The sequence below is a fragment of the Plectropomus leopardus genome, chromosome 3 (assembly GCF_026936395.1).
Source record: "Plectropomus leopardus strain MGB_pleo_1.0 chromosome 3, ASM2693639v1, whole genome shotgun sequence".
Classification (NCBI taxonomy): domain Eukaryota; kingdom Metazoa; phylum Chordata; class Actinopteri; order Perciformes; family Serranidae; genus Plectropomus; species Plectropomus leopardus.
The window spans coordinates 34,890,429-34,915,779 of record NC_142178.1 but is presented as its reverse complement, the minus strand read 5'-3'; the positions used below and the strand labels follow the sequence as shown (position 1 = coordinate 34,915,779).

The 25,351-nt window shown below is 39.7% G+C and overlaps 1 long non-coding RNA gene across 1 annotated transcript in view; it reads left to right on the top strand.

Moving 5' to 3' along the window:
• The window catches only part of LOC148190044 (uncharacterized), a 131,578-nt gene that overhangs the window by 15,230 nt on the left and 90,997 nt on the right, over window positions 1-25,351 (top strand). The window contains exon 3 of the long non-coding RNA XR_015775850.1: window positions 18,414-18,533. This is a non-coding gene — a long non-coding RNA (uncharacterized LOC148190044). The remainder of the gene's footprint in view (window positions 1-18,413; window positions 18,534-25,351) is intronic.

Sequence of the window (25,351 nt, the reverse complement as noted above, 5' to 3'; positions counted from 1 at the left end):
AGACGCAAATTCAACTCCCTGAACTTCAGCTCAAACTCTGACCCTGATAAAGGCTGATGAGACTCTCTGTCCTCAGGGCTGAACAACATTTACACTCGGTTCGGTCCCAGCTGGCACTGTTGCCAAGTTCTGCCTTGAATCAACATGGAGAAAGATTTGCTGCTGCAATCAAGAGACCCGATTGTGAGATCTGGTTGGACTCTCGTCTCCCCGAAGTCATAAGATATTTGGATATGAAGTACCTTTCCACTTTTGGAAAGCAACAGAAGATTTGGCCCATTCTGTCCATTTTTCTCTCCATTTTTTTCAACTGTACTTAACGCTGAATGGTGTATTTAGCAGCTCCAAATCTCCTGCTGCTTCATGCATCATTGTGCTTCCAAAACCCGGTTCATCTTCTATAATGAGAAACATTTGTGTGTTATGGAGATTGTAAAAATAGCCTTGTTTTTACACTTTTACCTCTTAACTTTTGATAAATGCAAGGCTTCGAACACAAGCACCCATAATTCTGCTGTGACAGCACCAGGAGATGGATTGGTGTGAACTCAGGACTTTGTAAGATTGATGTTGAACAAGTCTCGACCAAACTGTTTCTCTTTTTAGTTCTTTTAAAAAATCATCTGTTTTCAATGTGGCCATACTGATATCTGCAGAAATGGCTTCCACAGAGATAACTCGGCAGTGCTTGTTGCCATAGTGACCAAGCTGAACCGATTTACAGCTCACCTTGTCCTCCTGTTTGACAAAAAAAGAGGAAGGACAGACGCTCATCTCACAGCTGTAAACACCAAGACACAACAGTTCTCACGGATTTTAACAAGAGCCCAGCTCACTGAAAAGTTTACGACACCTCCGTCTTCTGCTTACCAAGCCATCGTTTTGTTTGCTTAGTCCACATAATCCAGGTTTCATTTGATGCCAGACCACACGCAGGTGGGATTCCTAATGGTGCAGTAACAGTGTCTATCTCAGGTGTCTTTATTTGCTGATGATGTTTTATGATTTGCGTCAGGGGGGTTTGCAGGTGTTTGGTCTGTGGTGTGTGAAGTGTTAACATGGCTGGATAGGCACAGATGTTTGGATGATGGTCCTTTAACAGGTGGGATTGTCTGAAAGAGGAACTAGAAAAAAAACCTCCTGTCTTCACCTCAGTTTGAAGGGAAATGAGTCAAACATGTTCAGAGCTGTGAGCGATCTTTGTGTTTTCGCTCTGGCTGTTGTCGGGTTTAGAAATGCACTTTTAACTCGACCCTCTGCACATACAGCATGTCCCATTGTAACATTGTGGTTCAAATTATGATGATGAAACATAGGCTAACTGTTTATGAAATGCCAGTCTTTTTTCTCTCTTTGCTAAAATCATAAATACAATCGTAAAGAAAATATCAAGTTCTGAAAAATTCGATCATTTGGGCTTCTTCACTATCTAAATTCTGTTTATTAATGAAACATTCAGGGAACAGCCTGGTTGTGGAGAGCTTGAAAAATCCCTTTGTTTTTAACCGGGCATCTCTCATAAGTGGCAACTAATTCGAAGGCCGGTTTTAATGTTTCCTGGAATATACAAAGACTTGACCCTGATCTCGCTCTGAACTCCTGCTGAACCAAAAATCCTCGGGGAATCTCCTTGAGCATACTGGACCAGAAGCTGAATGTATTACAGTTATGGCATGCTTTGTTTATTGTGATGGTGTTTGGGTTTAATGATGAATATTACGTAGATTTTTTCAGGATTTAGAGAACGTGATGTGGCTTAAAATGTGAGTGCATCGGAACATTTTGGAGAAGAGAGGACATTTATGCAAGAGCTGTAACGAAAACAAGTGTGTGTGTGTGTGTGTGTGTGTGTGTGTGTGTGTGTGTGTAAGACCTCCTGTCGGCCCATCCATTTCACTTTAAAACACTAACTCTGACCAGATGTGACCGTTGCCCTTCACTGCTGTTCGTCTCATTCTTTCTCTCTCTTTGCCCATCTTTCTTCCCTTCTTTGGTAAACCGTCTTTGACTTTCACTCTTTCATCACCTTTTCTTGCATGTTAACCTTACCTGCCATGTTCAATCACTCTCACATGGCTCATGACAGTCTTACTCAGAAGCACGGAGAATATAACGTACAGAAGAACAGTCACGCACACAAAAATGTTGTATTTCATGGTTCAGTAATGGGTAATGAGAGGAGTGTGTCAGTGACCCAGCTGAAAATTCCTGGCATCAGATTTTGATTACAGTCCGGTGTGTGTGTGTGTGTGTGTGTGTGTGTGTGTATGTGGTGTCGGTGTGTTTACACTGGGCGTTCACGTGGTAACAGACCCGTTACTACGACTAATCCAGCTCATTTCCTCTCCACAAAGACTCATCATCTGTCATCTGACGGGCGTGGGCATATTGTGTGTGTCTACTTTCAACATGTGGTCTGTGTGAGTGTGTGAGTGTTTATAGGGTACGTCCATATCCATAAGCATACAGTCTGTATGTGTCCATGTTGTGACAATTGCGTGCTGGCAGATTGGCAAAAGCAAAGGTTTTAGTAATTGAGAAAGGAAATTTGTCTTTTGGTTTTATTTTGAAATGGATTATGAATATATGACCTGGTTCTTGGTTAATAAGCAAATTAAGCCTTTTTAAACAAAGTTTTTGACAAGCTCTGATAAAAGCAGAGTCTTATGTTGAAGTTTCAAACTGGAAAAAGCTAGTGACTTCTCTGGAAATGTTTATGGTCAAATTTTTATGCCTCCACACTGCCAACAGTCGTGGCCAGATGCAGTATGTTTTCGGTTTGCCCGTCCTTCCATTTCTTGTTAACACGATAACTCAAGAATGCTTTGATTAAAGTTCTTCAAATTTGGCAAAACATCTACTGAGACTCTACAATGAACTTATTAGATTTGGTGGTCATTGGCCAAAGGTCAAGGTCACTGTGACCTTGTCTGTCTTATTCTTTTAAATGTGACATCTCTAAAACCCTGTGAGGGAGTTTCTTCTAATTTGGCACAAATGTCCACTTATTGGACTCAGCAATGAACATATTAGATTTTGGTGGTCAAAGGTTTAAGGTCATTGCAACCTTGTGTCCATCTTATTCTACTTGAGAGAGTTTCCTCAAATTTGGCACAAAAATCCACTTGGACTCCAGAAGGAATTGATAGGATTTGGTGGTCAAAAAGTAACTCCTCGAAAAAACATGTTTTTTGGCCATAACTCAAGCATTCAAATGCTAATTATGGCAAAATTTAACACTTATGTCCAAAAGGATAAAATGATGACAATTTTTATCCAAAAGATCAAAGGTCAAATTCACTGTGACATCGTAATGTTCTGCAAAAAAACACTTCTTTGGCCTTTACTTAACGTCATAACTCAGAAACAGAAGGGGAGAAATTTGATCAGATACTAAATTGGTGACTTATCTTGGCATCTACCTTGAAACTGTGCTGATTGTAGAGATCTTCTGTGCTGCCGGGGGGAAGACGCTGTGAAGTATCAGTGTTTTCACAGACATGCATATAAAACTAATTGTAACTTGACGGGTGCGCAGAGGCATTCAACAGAGAGGCAGTAATTCTATCTCCTTGACTGTCCACCAAAATAAGTTTATGAATAAACCATGACGTAATTTACATCTCTTAAATCGAGCTGTAGTAGTTGTTCCAACTCAGAAGTTACAAGAAGAGTTTAACTACATGTCAACATGTGGAGAAGTTTGGTAATTGGTCGGCCTCCAGCTGTTGACCTCAATAGATTCTCTGTGTTTTCCAGATTAAAACAAATGACGGCCAGTCTTACTCAGTCTGCTGGTGTGTGTGTGTGTGTGTGCACTACCTGCTGTATCTGTATTCTCTGGTAGGTCCTTGATTGGAGGGGGTTGGCCAACTGAACGCCCAGTGCTTTTTGGGATATACAGTATATACGATAAGCCTCTGTGATCAGTGTGGATTTTCCCCTTACCTGCACTGGGAACTCCCTTTATGGTTTGCTTTTGGTTTCTGTTTCCACAGACTTGGATCTCATTTATTTCTACCATATGTGCACATTACGATTCGAGATTCAAAGGTTTTATTTGTTACATGCTCAAATTATGTATGGTACATGACTGCCCTAAAAAGGTTTGTGTGCAATAAAATGTTTTAATATCAAATGGTATGAAAATAATGATAAGAAAGATGCTTGTTGCTAGGCAGTGCATTTATTTTTAAGTATTAACATCAACGCTTGTTGTTATAGTTAAAACACATGATGTGGCTTGCTAAAAACAACCGTCCTTATTTTCAGTTGCAGGCCCCATTTTGGCCTTCAGTATTGCTTAAAATCTAATATATGTAGAAAGTTATTGTCTTATTCAACACATTCTCATCAAAACTTGTTGCATGTTACTGTATTGTCAGTGGACTTCTGCATCCACATATGCTATATATGCGATAATGCTTACCATGATGTCAAAAAATGCATATGGTGGGATGACGCCGATGTGTTTTTGTTTAGACAACACGTGGCAACCAATGCAGGGACGTCAACAAATGCATATGCTGGCATGGATGATTAGGATAAGTGGAGAGTTTTGCTTGTCTGACTTTGTAGACTTGCATATTTTGTCGATTTAGTCATTTACTTGATATTTGTGCTTTTAAAAGTAAGTTAGTGAGGAGGCTGAACAATTAATGGTTTCTTTAATGCAACATTGACTTTTGGTTTCACATGGGACACAAACCTCAGTCTCGTGGGTCAAAGTCCTATGTTTGTTTGTCTCGGCAAGAAGCCTCTTGACTGTCGACACTTTATCAGAAGTTTCCCATGTTGCTCACTACAGGAAATTAATGGAGCTCCAGTGACTTCTCGATCATCTTGTTTTAAGTGTTACTCTGGGAGATGTCTATTTTAGGGATAACAGGAGTAGGAATTTTAAGATAAATAAGTTGTTCTGTTGCCCAGTGGTCAGCAGTCTCTGCACTTCGCAGCTCCCAGCAGTCAAATTTAACACATGAACTGCACACAGAGCGACAGTGCTGGGAAAGTTTGTGCTTTCTCAGCAAAAAAAAAACTTCTCCATGATGAATTAAGGTTAAATGCATCAAGCCCATATGGCTCAGCTAGTGGTTTTACCGAAACAATGTCAGCAGATTGCTGAGTCACGAAATGCACATTATGCGAGCAGTGCTGTTTACATCCCCTGTGGAGGTCAGTGGTCCCATTTACAAAGATTTGAAAGACCTCTAATGACTTTAATGCACTTTAATTCCCATTTGGATCTTGTTGAGGTCATGTTTGGTGGTTTCAAACATCAGACCACCCTTTTTCTAACTTCAGTTTTTAATTAGTTTCATTCTTTTTGGGGGCTGTTTTCCTTTTTGTATTTCTGTCACTCTCCCTTCTTTTCTTTGTTTTTGTACAATTTTCTCTCTTGTTTTTCTCATGCTTGTTGGGAAATATGAGATTTGGCAAAAATATCTTTGATTATGAAAGAGCTTTAAATGAAAAAAAAACATTTTTGTGTGTCTATTGATCTCCCTTCTTTTGTGGGTATGTTTCCTCCCATTTTTTTCTCTTGTTTTTCTCATGCTTGTTGGGAACTATAAGATTTGGCAAAAAAATATCTTATGAAAGAGCTTTAAATGAACAAATTGTAGCACATAATGAATGGTGACATTCAGGGTAGAGAATGAGCCTCTGTGGCAATGACACTACAGATTTACACAGCAGCACATTAACACTTACATTAACACAGCTGTGTTACAATCAGGGATGGAAAGACCACTGGAATATTTAAAAGTACAGTTAGTCTAAATAAATGTGATTGAGTCACTAAATATTCATATGTGCTTGTTGTGTCTTTCAAATTATCCTGGTGGCATGTGTTTTTTCATCTGTAGTACTTTCATGTTTGCCACTGTGTGTTTTTTGGTACTATCACACGGATTCTTCAAGCCATAAATGTGAAAATCTGCATACAGGGACTTAAATTTCCTGTATTTTTCTGCCTTCATGTTTTATAAAGATATGTCAGGTTTTCTCACTCTGTAACATTTTGAGCTTGTTTCCTTGGAGACGATAATGCCAGGTCATTACTTACAATACTCTTCAGTCCTCATTATCAGTTATAATCATGGATGGATTATTTGCCTTTATTTGCAAAATGCCAACGCTGTATCCAGTTGTCTTTAGACATTTCTAATACACGTAGGCCTACATAATTACATTATTAGCGAGTAGTTGTTTTTACCTGTAAACACCTGTGTCACACTGCAGAAGCAGTGATGAGCCCTTTTTTATGAAGATGCTTCACATTAACCTGAACATCCGCCTCACACAGTCACTGATGTCAGTGACAGCACTGCTGTGATTCAGCAGTATGAGCACCGGTGGTCTACTTGGGGGCTCAGTGCCAACTGTTGAAAGACAACACCGGTGAGAAAGCAACTCTCGTAGGGCCGCTGTATCAGCATGGACCACCCGCCTCCCCAGACCGCCTGCTCTCATACGAACAGGTATTTTTAGCAGCTTAGGAAGAAATACAGCGTGGATTTTACCTCAGCTCACTTGATTGCTCAATCTTGTTCCCTGGCCTGATCCCTCTCTCCTTACACACACACACACACACACACACACACACACACACACACACACACACATACACACACATACACAGACGTACACACACTTTTATCCTCTCTTGAAACATCTGTAGGAACATTTGTTACAGATATGTACCACATATTTAAGGAACAACAAGCTTAAGTGTGTTGATTGAAGCCAAATTTGTCCTTGTGTCATAGGAGATATACCGTTAATTTTCTTATAGGTTTACAAATCACTGCTGTTTAATCTTAATCTGAGAAACAGATTACAGTTCGTGATGGCCCTTTACATCTACACACCAGTCAAACTGTGACTGATTAAGACGTAATTCTTTTTTTCCGTTTGCAATAAAGATGACCATGTTTTTCTTGCTTCCATGGATCTACAGGCCAGTGATGATATGAGCCTTTCCTTTACTGTCTTTGTCCTACACTTCTGAAAAGATTTATTCAAAACAAGGTGGCCACATATTGACAACAAAAGGAGAGCAGCATTACCTTTTAGCAATTTTACTGTGGATGGGAAGAGAGGAACAATATGATCTGTCTCTTTTTATTTATGTCGCAGCAGTCTCAGTCCAGACTACCGTTAGCCATAACATGTAAAATACTGCTCTAATAATATAAAACAAGCTCACTACATTTTGTAACTTATCTTCCGACAGCAGCCATGTGGGACATTGGATTGCCAAACCAATAAACTGCAAAATGTCAGACCTGCCAGAGATCCATTTGATCATCCAACATCTGGATTGTTAACAAAAACAATGGTTGCTCAGTTTTCGCAGGGATAAAACAAACAAGCTATTATTAGATTTAAAGGTCCAGTGTGTAGGATTTTAGGAGATATAATAGCAGAAACAGATAACGATACAATAAGTATATTTTCTGAGGTGTATAATCACCTGAAAAAAATAATCATTGTGTTTTTGTTGTCGGAGAAGGAGTTGTTTATATCTACGTAGAAAGCGGGTGCTTGTTTATGGAGATGGTGGAAGAAGTATTTGGATCTTTACTTAAGTAAAAGTAGCAATACAGTGCAGAGATACTCTGTTACAAGTCAAGTCCTGCATTTAAATATTAGGTAAAAGTACAAAAGTATTGCATCAAAATATGGGCGTACATAAATTACCAAACGAAGGGTACTTCTCATGCAGAATTTGTCCTATTTCAGAATAATATATGTTGTATCAGTGGATTATAGTTTTTGATGCATCAATCTGTTCATCACTTCAGTGTTGCAGCTGGTAAAGGTGTAACTTGTTTTAAGTACTTTATATGTTTCAAGGTAACTTAATCTATAATAATCAATCATCATTATCTATTTGTGGAATATATTTTGTCTTAATTATAAGAATCTGTAAAGCAACTTGTAACTAAAGTTATTGAATACATGTAGTGGAGTAAAAAGTACAATATTTGTTTGTTTGTTTCCTCTCTAGCTTTTGTTTTAAACAGTAGCTTCTCTTCCAGGGGATTTTCATTTACAGTATTTTATTTACAAGATTACATAGATACACATAACATAACATTCATACTCACAGTTTGACTGAATTATATTTGCCTCCAAGATGGAGTGAGGTAGGAGTACATAGTAATAGAAAAGGGAAGTACTCAATTGAAGTATAGGTACCTCAAAATTGTACTTAAGTACAGTTCTTATGGTAAATATACTTAGTTAATTTCCACCGCTAGTGCTAAGGACAACAGTTTTTTGCTTAACTAGGCACTAGTGGTGGAAAGTAACTGAGTACATTTACTGTAAGAACTGTACTTAAGTTAAATTTTGAAGTACTTATATTTCAATTGAGTACTTCCCTTTTCTATTACTATGTATTCCTACCTCACTCCATCTTGGAGGCAAATATAATTCAGTCAAATTGTGAGTAATTTTCATTTTTCCCAAAACGGAAAACTGTTCTATTCTAAACTATTTAAAAATAATAACGACGTTTTCTCTGTTTTGAGTCAAACTACGGTCTGAATGCTTATAGCCTACGACCGGATGTCTGGGATTTACAACAGAAAGCAAATGTAGATAGTATCAGGTAAGGACTCAGTCAGAGACACAAGCATTTAGATATTTATCTGACACACACACACACACACACACACACACACACACACACACACACACACACACACACACACACACACACACACACACACACAGAGTCTGAAACAGAGTCTGAAACACACTTTGCTCCCAATCTCTCCCCTTCTCCTTTTCCAACAATAATAAGGCCAGGCCTTGACTCACTCCTTCCTGCCGTCTCCTCTCTCTTCATCTCCACCTTTCGGGACTTTCCTTCCTCCTCCTCCTTCGTTCCAAACTCCGTCCTGGTTTATGATAAATCTCCCCCTGGATTTGGACGCGTCTTTCCACCCACAACCCTCTCCACCCAATCTTTCCCCTGTTTTTTCATTAGTTTCCCCTCATAGATCATTCATTATCTGTGGGTCAGGGCCATAAACAATACTGATGCATGTATCAGTCAGACTTCACCAAAGGCGTGATAGATGTTTATATTGAAATTGATTTGAGTGCTACCAAGTGTCATGGTTGCAGGACATTAGTCATGCTGTTCACTGTTTTTCCAAGTGCAAACAGTCATGTTTTTAATATCAGAGTTCTATAATACAGTCAGTGGAACATAATAAAATATCTTTCCATGTGTCGCTGCCCAACATATGTGTAAAATGTTTTAATTCCAAGTTTAAAAAAAGAAAATGTCAGCTCAGGACTTGGCAGGATTAAGTCAGATCGCACTGGCTACTTATGAGTTCAACAGGTTCGATCTGAACCTTAACTAAATTACTAACTTAACTACAAAGAAGCAAATCAGCTTCTTTCCAGCTCTTTGGCCCACATGTTTTCTTCTTCCAACAGCAACAAGTTGTGGGGAAAGTTAGTCAGTTTCCAGCGGTTTGTGTCTCAGTGCTCGTAGTCAGTCTCGTTTTAGCTACTGGACAGCAAGAGGCACTTAACCTGTCTGCCTCAGTAAATATCCAAGTGTTTCCTCTATGGGCTTTAGCATAACAATAGGAGACTGAAAGTCACCCTGAGGTCTGCTGGAAGGCAAACAACGTCTGGCTTGACTCGATTTGATTGCGGCGAGACTGTTTGGCATCCAATGGACAGCTGACATGGTACTGTATCTTGATTTAGAACAGAGACGACCCAGCAGTTTGACACATTTGAATGAAACCAAACAGCGGGTTTTTGAGAAGTTTTGACCTTTGACTTTCATTGCCAGGATCATGTTGGCGTTGTGTCTGAATAAGTACCAAAGTCACTTTAATGTAAAAGTCAGGAGGGTAATCTTACATGTTCACATTTAATACACTGTAATACTGCTTGTGGTCTGTTTGAATTTGCCATCTAATTGTTAAATCTACAAGAGATGAGAATTTGTTAGATTCACTATAGGAGAAGTGCAACAAGCCTTTTTTGTGCTAACAGTTGTCAAATATTAAGGCTTTAATGACACAATAAGTCTTATAATCTATCAGTGAAAACCATGGATTCATTACATTTATATGTTGAAACTTAACATATTCAACAACAGCCTGTTGTTGCTCCAAACTCGTCAAATAGCACTGCCCTGTCAGTGCTTTTGGTGTACAAGCATCATACAGAACCAGTGGCATTGTCATAATACGCTGGTGTTTGGCCTGACAGCATCCGGCGCATCCAATGCAGATGGGCGGCATCACTTCAGAATGCGGCTGGATGTAACCGGTTGTGTGCGCATGAAACACTGAAGGACAGTGTTGGGAAATAACGCTGCCGGTAACCAGATAATATAAGCAGTGCAAATTGCTTACTGGGTGGGTGGGTGTGGAGGTGGAGGAATCCCACAAACAACTGACTTTTGTGCAGAAGTGCAAAGTTTGCTTCCTGTGTGGATGTGTGTGTAGGTTTTTTTTTTTCCTACACCGTATCATGAGTCTCTTTTGCCTAAACCTTACCGTCTGTGACTTGGTTGTCTAATCCCAACCATTATGACAGTCCCGGCAGTTTTGTAAACATAAGGATCATGCTGCTTCATCCCACCATGTGCGTTTGTTGACATCACTGTAACGGCATCCTGGAGCGTAAACAGTTGATGCAGAAGGATAACTAACACGTCATAGGTAGACGTGTAAGGTCAATGACAGAGCGGCACCATGTGACGAAAAGGGATGAGAACATGTTGTCAGCAACGCTGTGGTTAATGTGGTTAGGTTTAGACATATAAATCACTTAGTTATAGTTAGGAACACTGTCTATTTCATATTTGATCAGCGCCGCCCAGACACTTTGACCGCAGTTCATGAGCAGTGAGTGATATGATTGACCGTTTCTTCAGAAAACCCTAATCTCTGATTGGTTGTTTTCAGTGAGCTGCAGTAGATTCTAGCAAACGTCAAAGAGTGGAAGGAGGAACTTTTTTTCACAGTTCATCTGTTTCATTTACTACTTTGTGGATATAGTGACAGTTTCAGTAAATATGACTAAAAGGTTGTTGATTGGAGGTATGCTTAAAGGGATTGTATGACAGAAAATTCTGATAAATTAAGGTATTTTCAAGGAACCATTGTTGTGGGGTTGTATGTATCCATTCATAAATGACTGAAGCATAAGAATTGATGAAAGAGATATTTGTTATGCAGGTAAAAGTGGCACAGTCTGATTCTCTGAAATGTCAAAAATGATAAAGCATAAAATGAAAAATATTGAAATGGCCGCTAATAGATACATACACACATACAAAAGCACACTGGGTGCTATTGTACAGTATGTACTGTCAAGTTAAAGAGGATGTTTTATTCAGAGTTTTTGCATATCATATAGTGTAATATCATCACTCTGCTTGTCACGGAGTAGCTCCACTGGAGCAATTATGTCACACATTATGAAGTTTATTATGTCATGGTTTTTTTTTGGCATATATATAGGATTATCACACATTTTTTCAATCCCAGTTGAAATGTTATCAGTCATAATGTGGACGGGGTGAAGAGGTGATGAGCTGGAGCCTGTTAGGACTTGGCTCAGAGACGAGTGTGTGAAGCCACTGGCTTACTGTCAGTGTCAGGGGGATTTGCAAGTGTTTGTGTGCGCTTCTTTGTGTAATGCACAGTTAGTGTGTGCATGTGTTTGTATGTGGGATTAGGGGTGAAGGGCGACACTCGTCCTCCCTCCTTTTCCTCCTTTCTGTCAGGCGCCGATCTCTGTTCTCCTGGCTCTTTCCCAGATAGATCGTGGGAAGATACCCCTGCCTAAAAACTAAAATAAACAGATAAATAAAATGAGATAAAATAAATAGAGTCAAAACACAACAGGGAAACTGCTCCCGTCACCACCGACTCTATATTTAGATACAGATAAGGAAGCGTGTGTGTTTTAGTGTGCGTAAGGATTTTTATCTCTTGGTAAATATGTGAGAAAACGGGATATCAAAGGCTGTTTGTCCTTTTGTCTTATTTTCACTGCAGTTTTTCTTACTGTGAATACAAAATGCAAACATACTTATAAACAAATGATCAGCACCAGTTTTGGTAGCAGTAAGTTGATGTGAGTTAATGTGAGTTAATACTGTAAGTTGGTTACTGTGTGTGTGTGTGTTTTATTCAGCACAGCTGTTAGAGTTCTGTAATTTTGTGGTGCCCTTTTAAAAGCAGGTCTGTGGAGGTAGAGTTTGAAAATGAAAATGAATAGGTGACACTAATCTTGGTGCCCACCTTGAAACTGTGCTCATTGAAGAGATCTTTTGTGCTGATGTGTGTGAAGAATCAATATTTTTCAGACAGCAAACTGTAAATGCAACATGACTGGTGTGTGAGGCATACAACCATGTGGTAGAAATTCTAGTTTTAGTAGAAAGTATTCTTACAAGCCTTTGACAGACTTTAAGTTATTGTATATTTCTTTCAAAAGGTAAAGGAAAATGAAAGAAATATAAAGTTGAATAAATATTATGATCCAAATCATATAAAAAGTTATTAATTAAAATGTACTTATGACCTTTAAACCAAATTAAATGTGCATTCCCAGTGCTGTAACAAGTCCCCCCCCCCCCCAACACACACACACACACACACACACACACGCACACTGCAGGGAACAGCAAATTCAGCAGGGGTTCAAGAGGAAAGGCAGGAAGAAGGCTCTCCATAACTGCTCAGCCGTGATGCTGCTGAACTCCATCAGTCAGTTTCCACTTACATATTGTAACTCTCCAGTGTGTTTCACTGTATGAGCCAGTTCAGCACTGTGGAGGGTAAACTGTATCGCATTTTGGGGGTCAAGTACTGGCTCCACAGTGGCTTGTTCAGTAAGAAAATCACCCCGCACATGAACAAAGATATCCAGCTGCTATGACACAAACACTCAGCCACAGTGTCCTTGAGTAAGACTGAATCCTCCTTTGCTTTATTTCACCTGTTGACCTTGTGGTGTGAGGTCCAATGTGACGTGTGTGAGCAAAAATACAAATTTCCTCTGCAGGGGAAAATGCAAAAAAGTAACCGGTGATGCTTGACTGCAGGGATTTGAGCAGGAAGCTTTGCTGAGAGGTGCAGAGGTGAGAACTGAGACTGAAATGATGAAAGAAAAGGAGGGATTAATGAGATTGAGCTGGGGCAGCTGCTTTCAATTAAGCGAGATAGACAGGAAATGAATGAGCAAAGTGCACAGTTGGTATATTGATTCCTTTCTATGTGTAGTTTGCCACTTAAAGAACTGAATCCAAATTGAGCTTTTTCTTCCCGTGGGTGAAAAATGCAGTGCGCTTATCGTGAATGATAATAAATCAGACATTACAGTGTGCACTTAAGTCCCAAGCACCCAGTTTCAAGAGTCACACTGCTTCTTCTGATTGCTTCAAATAAATATTTCAAACCAAACTTTTCAGAAAAGTGAACACTTGAACATACATTGGCATGACAAGAAGTACTAAAATTACAGAAACTATCTTTTATTTGATGGATACTTCAAGGTTTTGTTTGTCCCATGGCCCATTTACTAACATGGAGGTGGCGGGCTCTATGACCTATTCTACAGCCAGCCACCAGGGGGCCATTGCGATGTTTCGGCTTATTTTGGGGGAGCTGTCATGTTGTCCATCATTATAAACAATGTATGATCACCCTTCTTCAACGTGAGCTGCAAAAACCATGTTGGCTGCAGAAAACGTGCGGCTTATAGAAACGCAAACAGAGGAATGAAAGGTCCAGTTACCACCCACAGTGTTTGATTGACAAGTGGTCGACTAATGGGAAGTGCAGTGTGAAAACAATTTGGCACCGGAGATGGACATGGAATAACAATAAAAAAGGCCATTACGGACTGCCACTTTAAAAAAACAATTTGAATTTGAAAGAAAACATCCTGTAGAAACCCTCAGCTCTGTTCACAGAGAGAGGTGGCAGAGAATAGGACGAAAACAAAACACTAAGTAGAGACAAATGGTGTTTATCGTGTGTGTTTGTGTGTGTGTGTGTGTGTGTGTGTGTGTGTGTGTGTGTGTGTGTGTGTGTGTGTGTGTGTGTGTGTGTGTGTGGAGAGTTTCTGGATGAGCACGGTGGGGAAAACGTGGGCGTCAGAACTTGAGGGGAGTCGGACAACTTTCCAGGGGAGTGTACTGAAGTTTAGACAGAGAGGAGAAAATGAGGGCAGAAGTGAAGGAATAGGAGGAGAGAGAGAGAGAGAGAGAGAGAGAGAGAGAAGATTAGGAGGTGAGGGAGAAAGAGAGGGAGAACTGGCTCTGTGGGTCCAAGTGTAAACATCGAGCCAGAGTATGAACGTGTGCGGGGGCGCCAGGGTGAAAACGAGAACGATAAGCATGATGGAGGGAAGGAAGGAAGCAGAGAAAGAAAGTTAGGAGCTCTTATTGTACAAATAAGCCTTGTCCTTATTCTCTCTCTCTAACACACACACACACACACACACACACACACACACACACACATACACACACACACACACAGGGGAGGTAGAAAAAGATAACACAGCTATGAAAGTTAACAAACTGGCTTTGTACTCTCTTCGTCTCCTTTTCTTTCCATCTAACACACACATTTCATGCCACACGCCTCCTCACAGTAGGCCACACACAACCACATGCTGGGCCCACATGTGCTGAGAGAATTCAAACCGTCCACCTACACTCACAAACATGCCCACACACACACACATGCTCACACAAACACACAAAATAAAAACACTCACAAATACCTCGTCCACTAAAGCCAGCACCTAAATACACACCGTGGCAGCCAAGCTCAACAGGCACACAGATAGAGACACACACACACACACACACACCTCCCCACATACGGTACGCTCATGTTCATTATGTACACACTCGGAGGCCCAGCACTGAGGACGAGGGGATTTCCAGCCTGATGCTCCACAGCTGCGGGACGGCACCCAGCGCGCCGCCAACCTGACGCAGAGTGATGACCTCACTGAATGGGAGTAACAGAGAAAACAAACCGCACACGATCAGAAGCAGAACTTTGACTTTGTGAAAAGACAAGAAGAAGATGCAGATGGAGAGGGACAGATTACATTACCATATAGAAAAGCAGTGAGGAAGAAAAAGGGAGTCTCAAGAGCTTAGCCGTAACTCCTCCTAATTAGTTACTCATCCCTTTACAATTTCAATATCCCAAGTTTTAAAGCAACAGGCTTTTAAGGAATACATACAAACTTGTCAAAATTATAATACAAACACATGTAAATTGCATTGACATCTGTAGAATCTGCAGTTTTCTATCTCCCCATAAATGGGCCAGTAGATGATTTGAGTGGGGACAGTATCACCCTTTTTAGCAAAATAAGCAAAATGTCCCCCTTGTTATCGTGCTATCCCTCCTCATTCCTAAAGTCTGGACCCAGACCTATAACCATTAGTTACTGAGTATGATTACATTTTGATGGAGCATTTCTGCTTTAACTGTTGCAGCATTTGAAGAACTGGCTTTAGGTTTTGGATGTTTTGAGTCCACAGTTCCTCTGTGAAATCGTGACCATCACCTCCCAGAAATCTCTCATACATGGTTGTTCCCTTTTAAAAGGAGCTTGCCTCTCCATTATTGCTCCCATAACACACTTACGTCACCTTCGATTGGAAATAATGATGGCTCGTGCGATGGCTGAAATAGAAATAAACCTGCTGATGTTTTGAACAACCAGCGCCCATGCCTCTTGGATTGTTACTGCGAGAGGAGAAGTCGCATAACATCACTCAATGGAAACGCAGTCTTCTCACAATTGTGTTTCATGGACGTTTAAAGAATATCACTGAAGTATTGGGCTAATGTAGCACATTTGACTTTCATGCAGGAGACAAGAGATATGCCTACATTTAAATGCTCATGTTTCTTTGAACAGTAGCTGACAATCAGCCTCCTCGTTCTCGTGCCTCAGTTCCCTTTTTTCCCTTTAAATTGTTTGTCCTTGAACTTCTGGAAGATGCACAGGGAACCTTATTAGACATATCTATCAGACTTTGTCCCAGCTTCTGGATATCTTCCTCCCTTTTGAAAACTCAGTCTCTGAACATTTTCCCTGCAAAAATTCCCAGGTCAATAAAGATTAAATACTGTGTTGTGAAATAGGAATGGTCCAAATTATTAGCTGATGTGTGTGAGAATAACAAGTTGCCTCCCCTGTAAGCTTAAATTCTCGACTGCAGAGTTTTCTCTTGGCCACTGTGAGATTCCTACCTTTACTGTCAGCAGGGGAGCACTTAGATGCCAAATAAACAGCTAACTTTGCAGTATTTCACCCTGGCTGCATTCACAGTGTTTTCTGCATCCAATGAGGAATCAAGCTTCCTCTACAGTGTATAAAGCATCATGGAGTCATTATTAGTCATTTATCCTCTTGGGCCAATGAATGTGTGTAATAAATTTCATGTTATTCACTCTCTGGACCAAAGTGTTGAAATGACAGAAGTACTAACACCTTTGCCAAGATGCAAATGTCCCTGCTGACCGCTGGTACCCACCCTGTCAGTATGGAGAGCAGGCGTCCATCCATGACATACCTCCACACCCTCACAGCCCTGCATGTACGTCATACTACTTCCTGCCACTGAAAGCTAATGTTGAACAGTTGCGTAACAGCAGATCAGCAGTGACAGAAAGTGGACGACTGGCAGAACGAACTGTGATGAGTGGGTTTGGGTTTGAGTTGAGAATGTGCTGAGTGTTGAGAGTTTAGACAGACAAACTGAGCTTAGCCTTTTTTGAGCAGGATTCAGGAAAGATGAAGAGAAAGCCTCCGCATCACTCCTCTGCTTCGCTGATGTTATTAAAGCAAATAATCCCAGTTAAATTCCAAAAATCTCTCACTTCTCAGTTTGTTTTGGACGATTCAATCCCCTTTTCATTTCTCATCTTTTACAACCCAGTGCTCCTTCGACTTACTCAGCAGTCTTTTTTGATGAAGTCTCTCGCTCACTCTCTCTGCTGTTTTGTTTTCAGTCACTGCGCTCAAAGAGCTGCCAGAGGCAATTTAACTACTCACATATGTCCAGTTCTGGCTCAAGATGTCCACCTCTCACTGTGGGTTGCTCAACAATTTCACATTCCTTTTAATCTTTGGCTGATCATTGTCCATGTGTGCTGCTTTAGGCGTACTGATCCAAAAAATACACACGTCTGATTAACAGTTCTCAGGTCAGTTAAAAGGCAGACAGATAAAAAGGGTTGAGAGCTATTAGGCTGCACCACAACAGTTGATGACATGATAAGATGTAATGGAAATGGGTTTGCTTGTGGTTACAAATCCAAGGAGAATATCGGTTTCTCTCAGCTCTACAGTGTTTTAGCTTCTTTAAGCTCTTTTTTTTTTTTTTTATGGCCTCAACTGTACTGACTCAGTCTCACCACTCTCATCACCCTATTCTCATTACCAAATCATCAAATACAGCTGCTTGGTAAGTGATTTTGGCGTTAAACACTGACGCCAAAAGTCACCTTTCACGGCCAGATGGCACCTGTCACGGCGGTATGATATGCTGCTGGACTGCATCAGTTTGAAACTCTGCAGGTAATGACATAATATAAGGAGCTGGAAAGTCCCTAAATGGTGGGTGGATGGGTTATAATTGGGTCCAACAAACCCCGAACTTTCACCTGGGAACCATCTCATCGCTTCCTGTATAAATGTTGAGCTGAACCATTATGTTTTTCTTCTAAACTTAATGCATACAAACCTACACTGCATGCATCTAACAAGCAAAAACTGTACATTTCATTTGAAAACAGGAGTTTATTTTGAAAAGACAATGCCATTAACACGTTAATTGACATGCTGCCTTAGAATGTTAACAAAAGACGCAGGATACCTAGTGCGTAACAAGTTGATGTGAATGAATGGCACAGACCAACAGTATTTGACAAGTCGGGACGAGTGTTGATTTGCCCAACACCAAACGGCAGTCAAACAAAGTTAGCAACTATCTGGTGAACATAGCGGATCATAAAGAAACATATTTTTTTGAGAGACAAACAACGAAAAAAATATTTAATGTATATTATAAGATGGAGACAAGATGGATGGACACAAACATCTGTGGCTGTGTCTGTGGCTACAGGTGGACACTGCCTCATTAATGTCTCACCTGTCCAGCACGCTAGTGCCACAAATCAAACACACCTGATGTTACATCCTCAACAGGTGCATGCTGGATCCAGCCAACATGCTAAATGCTAAAATGCTGGGGGTGGATTCTCCTTCAACTGAAGAAGTGTGATGTTTGAGGGCTTTGCTGCTGTTTCTGATAATATTTTTTGATGTGACTGCAGAGCCTAATTCAGCTCAACCTGTTTTAAAACTTTTAGGTCACAGTGGGACAGTGAGGCTGAGTGGACTGGTTATTGTGTGCTTTGAGAAGACACAAGCAGAGAGGTTGAACCTGGAGCTGTGGGGGACTTTGCATGCACAAGACTCACAAAAGACAGGTGAGTACAACACATTCATGTTAACTCTACAGATGAGAAAGTCAGTGTTGCTGGACAAGGTAGCATTCTGTGAACTGCAGGTCATGCAAAAACTGTGCAGCTTTCTTTTTGTTTGAATAGCATGTCTGTGGCTGCCATGTTGGTGTTGTGTCTGGTTTGGTTTGGTTTGGGTTGGTGATGTTTTATTCTGCTGTTGATTCTGGAAGAATTGTCGGGATATTCCATTTATGTGACTTTTTTTGCTGCCACCATGGTGTCCATAGCTCTTGTTTATTGTTGTTGATCATTTTTGTTGAATTCTCATAGTTTTGTCTCTTTCTAGTTATGCAATTCATAATCACTTGTATACACAGGCTGCAATGTGAATCCGTAGGATAGGAATCTATCTGTGGTTTGGACATAAAAAGCTGTGGTGTGATTTGTACTGATATGTTAATGCACCTTATTTTAACACATTCTTCTTTATAGCTTTGTCATATAAAATCACACATTTCTTTCTGTACCCTCCCTCCACCATCTTTTCCTTTTTAAAAATTTAACACAGTAACTTTCGAGTCAGTTTTTACTGAACCACTTTTTATTTATTTATTTTTTTTTTATTTAAGTACAGTTTTACATCAGTAATTTTATTTGTACATGAGTAAACTGTCTTTAAAGTAACAGTACTAGCACTTGAGTAAAACATTGTAGTTCTTTTTCTATCTCTGCATGTTGGCCATTATTGGGCATGTACTGCGAATGAGCCGCACATAGTTCTTGGACTAAAATGGGCTTAATAGCAGAAAAGTCTGTAATCTAAACCCTCATCAGTCATCATTTCAGAACCAACAACCGAAAGCATCATTATAGACCCACCACTTTGACTTTTAACATTCATGCAGTAAAACATCTCACTGCACCTTAAATTTGCAGAAGTTATTCTCTATTTCTGTTTGAGACAAGACACTTTTTTTTCTCACTCCTAACTTTATAGCAGGTAAACTTTCATTCATCATGTGCCATAAGCCTACTGAATGTATTTCTACAATTTGTTTTGCATCAAAAGAAACTGAAGAATCGATGGAATTAATCTTTTCAGTTGTTTGTTGTTGTTTGAATCTTAACACCAATTTTCTGAAATGCCAGAAGACACTTAGCTTGAGCGCAGGGCTTCAACTGAAACAATGTGTTCTCAGCTTAGTCAACAGCTAGTTTCAGCAAGTTTACATCCCAAAGTGTTAGGGAGTTTCTGGAAGATGGAGGAAATCACAACCTTTAAGTGGAAACAGACGGAGCAGGTTGGAAAATGATTGTTCCAGAAAGGTAAATTACACAAAGTTTTACGAAGTAAAATTAGAGTTTCCAATAGTGGAATATTCCCTTTAACCTCCAGGTTCTCTAGAGAAAAGGTTCATAGAAGACTGTGGTGTTCTGGTCAGCTTCCAAGTGTGAATTCATCAAGCTGTATGAAGCAATGTGGTGCTAAAACCAGCATGTACACTGAGCAAAAACTGTGTTCCTGGAAGAAGTAAAGCCAAAAAACAGAGTTACAAAACCACAAGTGTTTCTCGATCCAACAGAGTTTGCTCCTCCGCTCCTGCAAGGATCAAACTGCCGGCCCGATGCCAAAAGTTTTCCACACTACAGCATTTAGTAGCCATTAAGAGCGGCCCTAGCAATGATCAAAGTGATTATTTGGGAAGCTTGTGGGGCCTGTTGTTGTCTTTGGCCAGTGGTTTCACAGCACATTGAGAATAATGCTCAGTCTGGAGAAGTCATTACCAGTCAGCATCAACAACCTCAGGACACAGAGTCTGACTGAAGTGAGCGGAGCAGAGACGGAGCTGAGTCAGAAAAATATACCAGGTTTGTTGATGGAGACCGCATGAGATGATGGAGGAGATAAAAGGGGCGACGGTGACAAAGAATACAGAAGAAAGAATAATATGTGAGAGGGCTGAAGAGAGGAAGAAAAAAATTTAAAAAAAAGCTATAACGAGTTAGCCTTCACTGTCCCATTGTCAGTTTTGTAATTTTTCTCTGTGCACTTTAATTAAGATGCAGTACTTGGGTTGGACCGGGGTCAAAAAGTTCAAACTGGTTTGATATTAAGCCAAACATCGGACTGGACTGGTATACCAAATTTTCAATTGAGTGTTGCATTTGATTCAGCAGATGCTCCCAAGTGCAACATAATGCATATGATGTTTTTTTTTCTACACCTTACCATGTGTCTCCTTACCCTAAACCTAATCATCCGTTGCATTTGTTGATCGCCCGGCTTCGTTTGCCATGCACTCTTGTTGCCTAAACACAACCGTGTGCAGGATAATCCCTCCATGCTTGTGTGGACATCACAGTAGTGGCATCCTGGTACGTTATTAGCAGATGCAGAAGGATACCTAGAGCGTAATATGTAGACGTGGAAGGCCACTGCAAAGTGACAATATGTGTCAACATGAGAACATGTTGAAATATCTGTTGTATGTTTGAGATCCGTCACTTGCTATCCTCCTACATTTATACCATTACTTTTAAAAAGAGAAAACACCTGTTTTACATTGTGATGGTTACTTAAAATTACATACAATACAGTCTGTTCTGCATCCCTAATGGCCAGTTAGGACATCTCTTTCATCGCTTTAAATCCAAAATGTTGCCACATTGGCAGTTTTACTTTTCTTGAGAGGTTAACTCCATTTCTGTAAAATCAAACATTTTTAAACTTGTACACCAGACCTCCAAAACCAGTAATCTAAACTATTCCACACAGGCTTCAGTCTCTATTCTAGCTTCCAATCTGTTAAGGTAACTCAATGCTCACTAAACTAGTCCACAAGCTCTCATTACATTTTTTTCATGTTTTATCAGAGAAGAAGAGAACAAAGATAGCATAGACGTAGCAGAGGACTTAATGTTAATACAATCATTTTGCAAGAATCCTCAAGATTTATAATTTATATGCTACAAACCTTGTTTGTCTCAATGAAGAACCTGTAACTCCGATCATGGCACATCACAACTTCTGACTTTGGTTCCTAGCCAGAACAAATTGTTTACTCATAACTACAGGTTTTGCAGTTATGACAGGCCTGCCCCCATGTGTATTGCTACACAATTATACTTAATAACATTTGTCATGTGTTTGTCTGCAGTTGAGTTTATGGTAGATTTTACTGTTCTGACCTTTTGGTGTCATCTAATTGAATCACCTGATGACTGAGGGCCTGCAGCTGTCAGATGGAAATAAATACATTATGCTAGAATTGGGTGTAGACTTTTGCTTTTATTTTTGTGACAATAATGTGGTTAAAAATAGCCAATTGGTGTGCATGCTCTGGTTCAGTAATTTTATCATTATTATTTTTTAACTTGCCTGTTCACGCTAGTGGCTTAGAATTCTGCATGCCCAAATTCCATTTGTTCTTGCAACTATACATTTTTTTAATCGCTGCTATCATATAACAATGACTGAAGTTAATTTTTAGGAAAAATTACCCCATTTTCACTAATGCCAACCAACTTAATTCCTGTTTCTAGGATAACTGAAATGCTTGCTTGCACTTCAGATCATATATATTGGTCTTTATCCACTGCCATTCTCAGCAATTGCCCAAACAATACTGTGCATGTGCAACTCTAAACAGAGATGAGAAAGAAGAAAGATGGCTCACTCCTCCGCTACTTTCATCATTAGCTCCTGGCAAAAAATAAAAAATAAAAAAGTCCTTGATTTACTAGCCTGATGTGACATTTTACTTGCAGTCAGGGAATTGTTGAGCCCTAAATAGCTTCTTCCATCCAAATTATTTAGGAAAATCACCTGGAAATTGAGCTTCATACTTCAAAAGAATGAACTGTTATTTGATTATGTACAAACTGACAAAAGAAAGTGAAGGAGGAAGGAAAGGATGGGTGGAAAATATGTGAGTTCTGTGAGAATGTGTGCTCAGTTGGTAATCATGAAGTTTTTGCCCACGTTTCCCCATTAAGTCCAAATATCCCCATTACGTGCTGTTTGAGGATTCATTATCTCGGTTTATAGAGATGCATGTGTACATTTTTATGTGCCGGAGAGCACAGAATGTATGCACGCTGTGTAAATCGTTTGGTGTTCACTCATAAAGGCTCTGATATTTTCACAATCAGTTTCTTACTTGGAGGTCAATGGGGTCATAGATTGATATCTGAACCAATATTTGATTATTTCTGTAGTTTGTTTTTTGTATGTGCTTTTCAGAGTGGTTTGAAGTGGGTGGGAAAAGGATTATGTCACCCACACCTGATGACCTGATGAAGCAGGTTAGTTGATTTTTGAAGGTTTATGATTTGAAAAATATACATAATATATGTCATTTTTGAATTATGGATATTGAACGTCATATAGAAATACTTGCGTTTCAAAACCAATGTGGTGGTTTTAACCTTTTTTCCTACACTGCGGTGAGTGAATTCACGTTTCAAACCTCACAGTTTTATGGAACTTTGATACTTTGATTCGATGCAGTTTTAAGTTTGTGGCTGTTTGCATAATTGTACACAATCTGGTACAATGTGAAACTATTCAGAACCATCTGTACTGCAACCAAAAACCACAGCGCTCCCTCCAAGGCACCAGAGAAAACATCTTCTCAACAAATGTGAATCTTTGCCTATTGTATCTATCATCCCCTGTCACTGTGTACTTGTAGGTATCCAGTTAGCAAACGCACATCTGAAAATCTTTTGCAGCTCGTGAAACAAAACCGCGCCAAAATCCAGTAGGTTTTTACAGCAGAAATGAGCATGAACGTGTTGGTGTTCATATCGTATTTTGTTAAAGGTTCTGACATGTTGAAAGGCAGCCAAGTTAAACAACATTGGTGGTCTTTCCATTTTGCACTCTATGCAGGAAAAACATACTTGTTTTGGTTCTGTGCGGAGATGAAAGAAAACCTGAAGCCACTGTGATGCCCCGAGGCTGCAATTTATTTACACATCTCTGTATAGAGGTAAAGAACACAGCAGGCGATGGTGACAGATTACATTCATCTACTCGCAGAGTGTGAAACATGTTTCATCTGTGCTGCACAAAGGACGCCACTGTTGTATCAGTGAAGATAATGTTTTTATTCTCATCTGAATCTCAGATACTCTGATATCAGCTATGATGTTCAAAGCATTCCAGTAGTTCTGTGAATAGTATTGTATTTTTTATAGACCTATCAACTTGCTTGTAGTTATTTTTTTTGTTGTCTAAATGGCTGAATTCACTGTATGTCCACTGTTGGTTGCCTAAAAATGAGTCAATGAGTCAAAAAGTCAATGTTGTGCAGATTCTTCTGTAGTGGTTTGGGTCCGTGTTTCTTTGTTGAGGTAGCAGATGTTTTTAACTTTTAGAATTTATTAACAATTTCCTTTTGATAATGATGAAAAGTGTAATCTCGGTAGCATTATATTTCTTTCTAAACATATTTGATGTATATTAATGCATTTTATCCAATAAATAATTTACAGTCTGCAATGAAAAACAGCTTTTGGTCAAAATGAGAATATACAATGAACTACTGTTGAGGGATTTATGTGTGGCCAGTTCTACAGACTGGTCCGAGGCCTGTCAAACTGCAACAGCTTTGGGACTATAAAGAGAGATGAGCATTGTGCAGCATATGTCTCCAAATAAGTTTTAATCCCACCGTTTTGAAGCTCATGTGTTGGTTGTGTCTCATTTGTAGGAGCAAATAGTGATTAAACAAAGACGTTTAAGTTTAGATGTGTATGTCCTGTGTATGTTTATGTCTTGAGGAAACATATTTTCACTTTTAGCGGTGGAAAACGTCTGAGCTGCAGTGCTCTGTTGGGTGCATACACTGGTGTTGTGTCCTTTGCACTTTAGGAAAATGTTTCCCTTGCTGAGTGGTGTATCAGACAGATGTGATGCATAAGCAATAAAACAGGCTGATGTTCTGATGTTGAAGTTCCTTTCAGATATTCAAAGCCAATGTCAACTTTTTATGAGCAAAAACAAAAAACAGTCATGTTTTCAGCCTTGTGACGATGCATTTAGCTAATCCATTGCTTTTTTTATTCCATTGAAGATGCTCTGAAGTTCAATTTCAAAGACAGTCTGATATTTTTCTCCTGTCAGCACAGTCCCGTCATGTGGTAACAATATGTCTGATTGCACTCTCTCATCCTCAGTCCCATTTTCTCGTCTCTCACTACATACTCATCTCAATTTTTGTGCTTCCTCTCATGTAATAACTTCTCCTTTATCTTTGCTTTCAGTCTTTTTCTGGAGACATTAAAACTGTCATTCGCATCGCAAAATCATGCTTCTCCCATCTCTTCTTTACCTTTGTTCTTCCTCTTTTCCATCCAACCGACCACAAGTCACTCATCCGTCTCACATCGTCCGTCTCTTATCCGTTTCATCCCTTCATGCAGTAAACTGACTGTTGCTGAATTGTTAAAGTGCTCTGACAGCTCAGATCCATAACTAAACAGATAAAGATAAAGTCGAAAGAGGAGATGAAACAAAAATCTGTCATCAGCTGCCCTGTTATTCCCATGCTCTTCTCTGTGAGTATTCCGTCTTCAAAAACACTAATAAGCCAAAGCTGCTGTGTGGGCGTCTGTTTTATCTGTGTTTCCTGAGGTATCATCCTCATGTTTTTACTTGCATTAAATAAAAACAGTTTTTTAATGTGATGAGAAACTTTAATGACCTAATACCTAGGCTAAACCTAACAATATAATTATTGTTGCTTATACATAACCACATTGTTTTGTTGCCTAAATGTTACCACCCCGTTTTGTTGCCTAAATCTTATCAAGTAATTTTGTTGCCAAACCTAGCC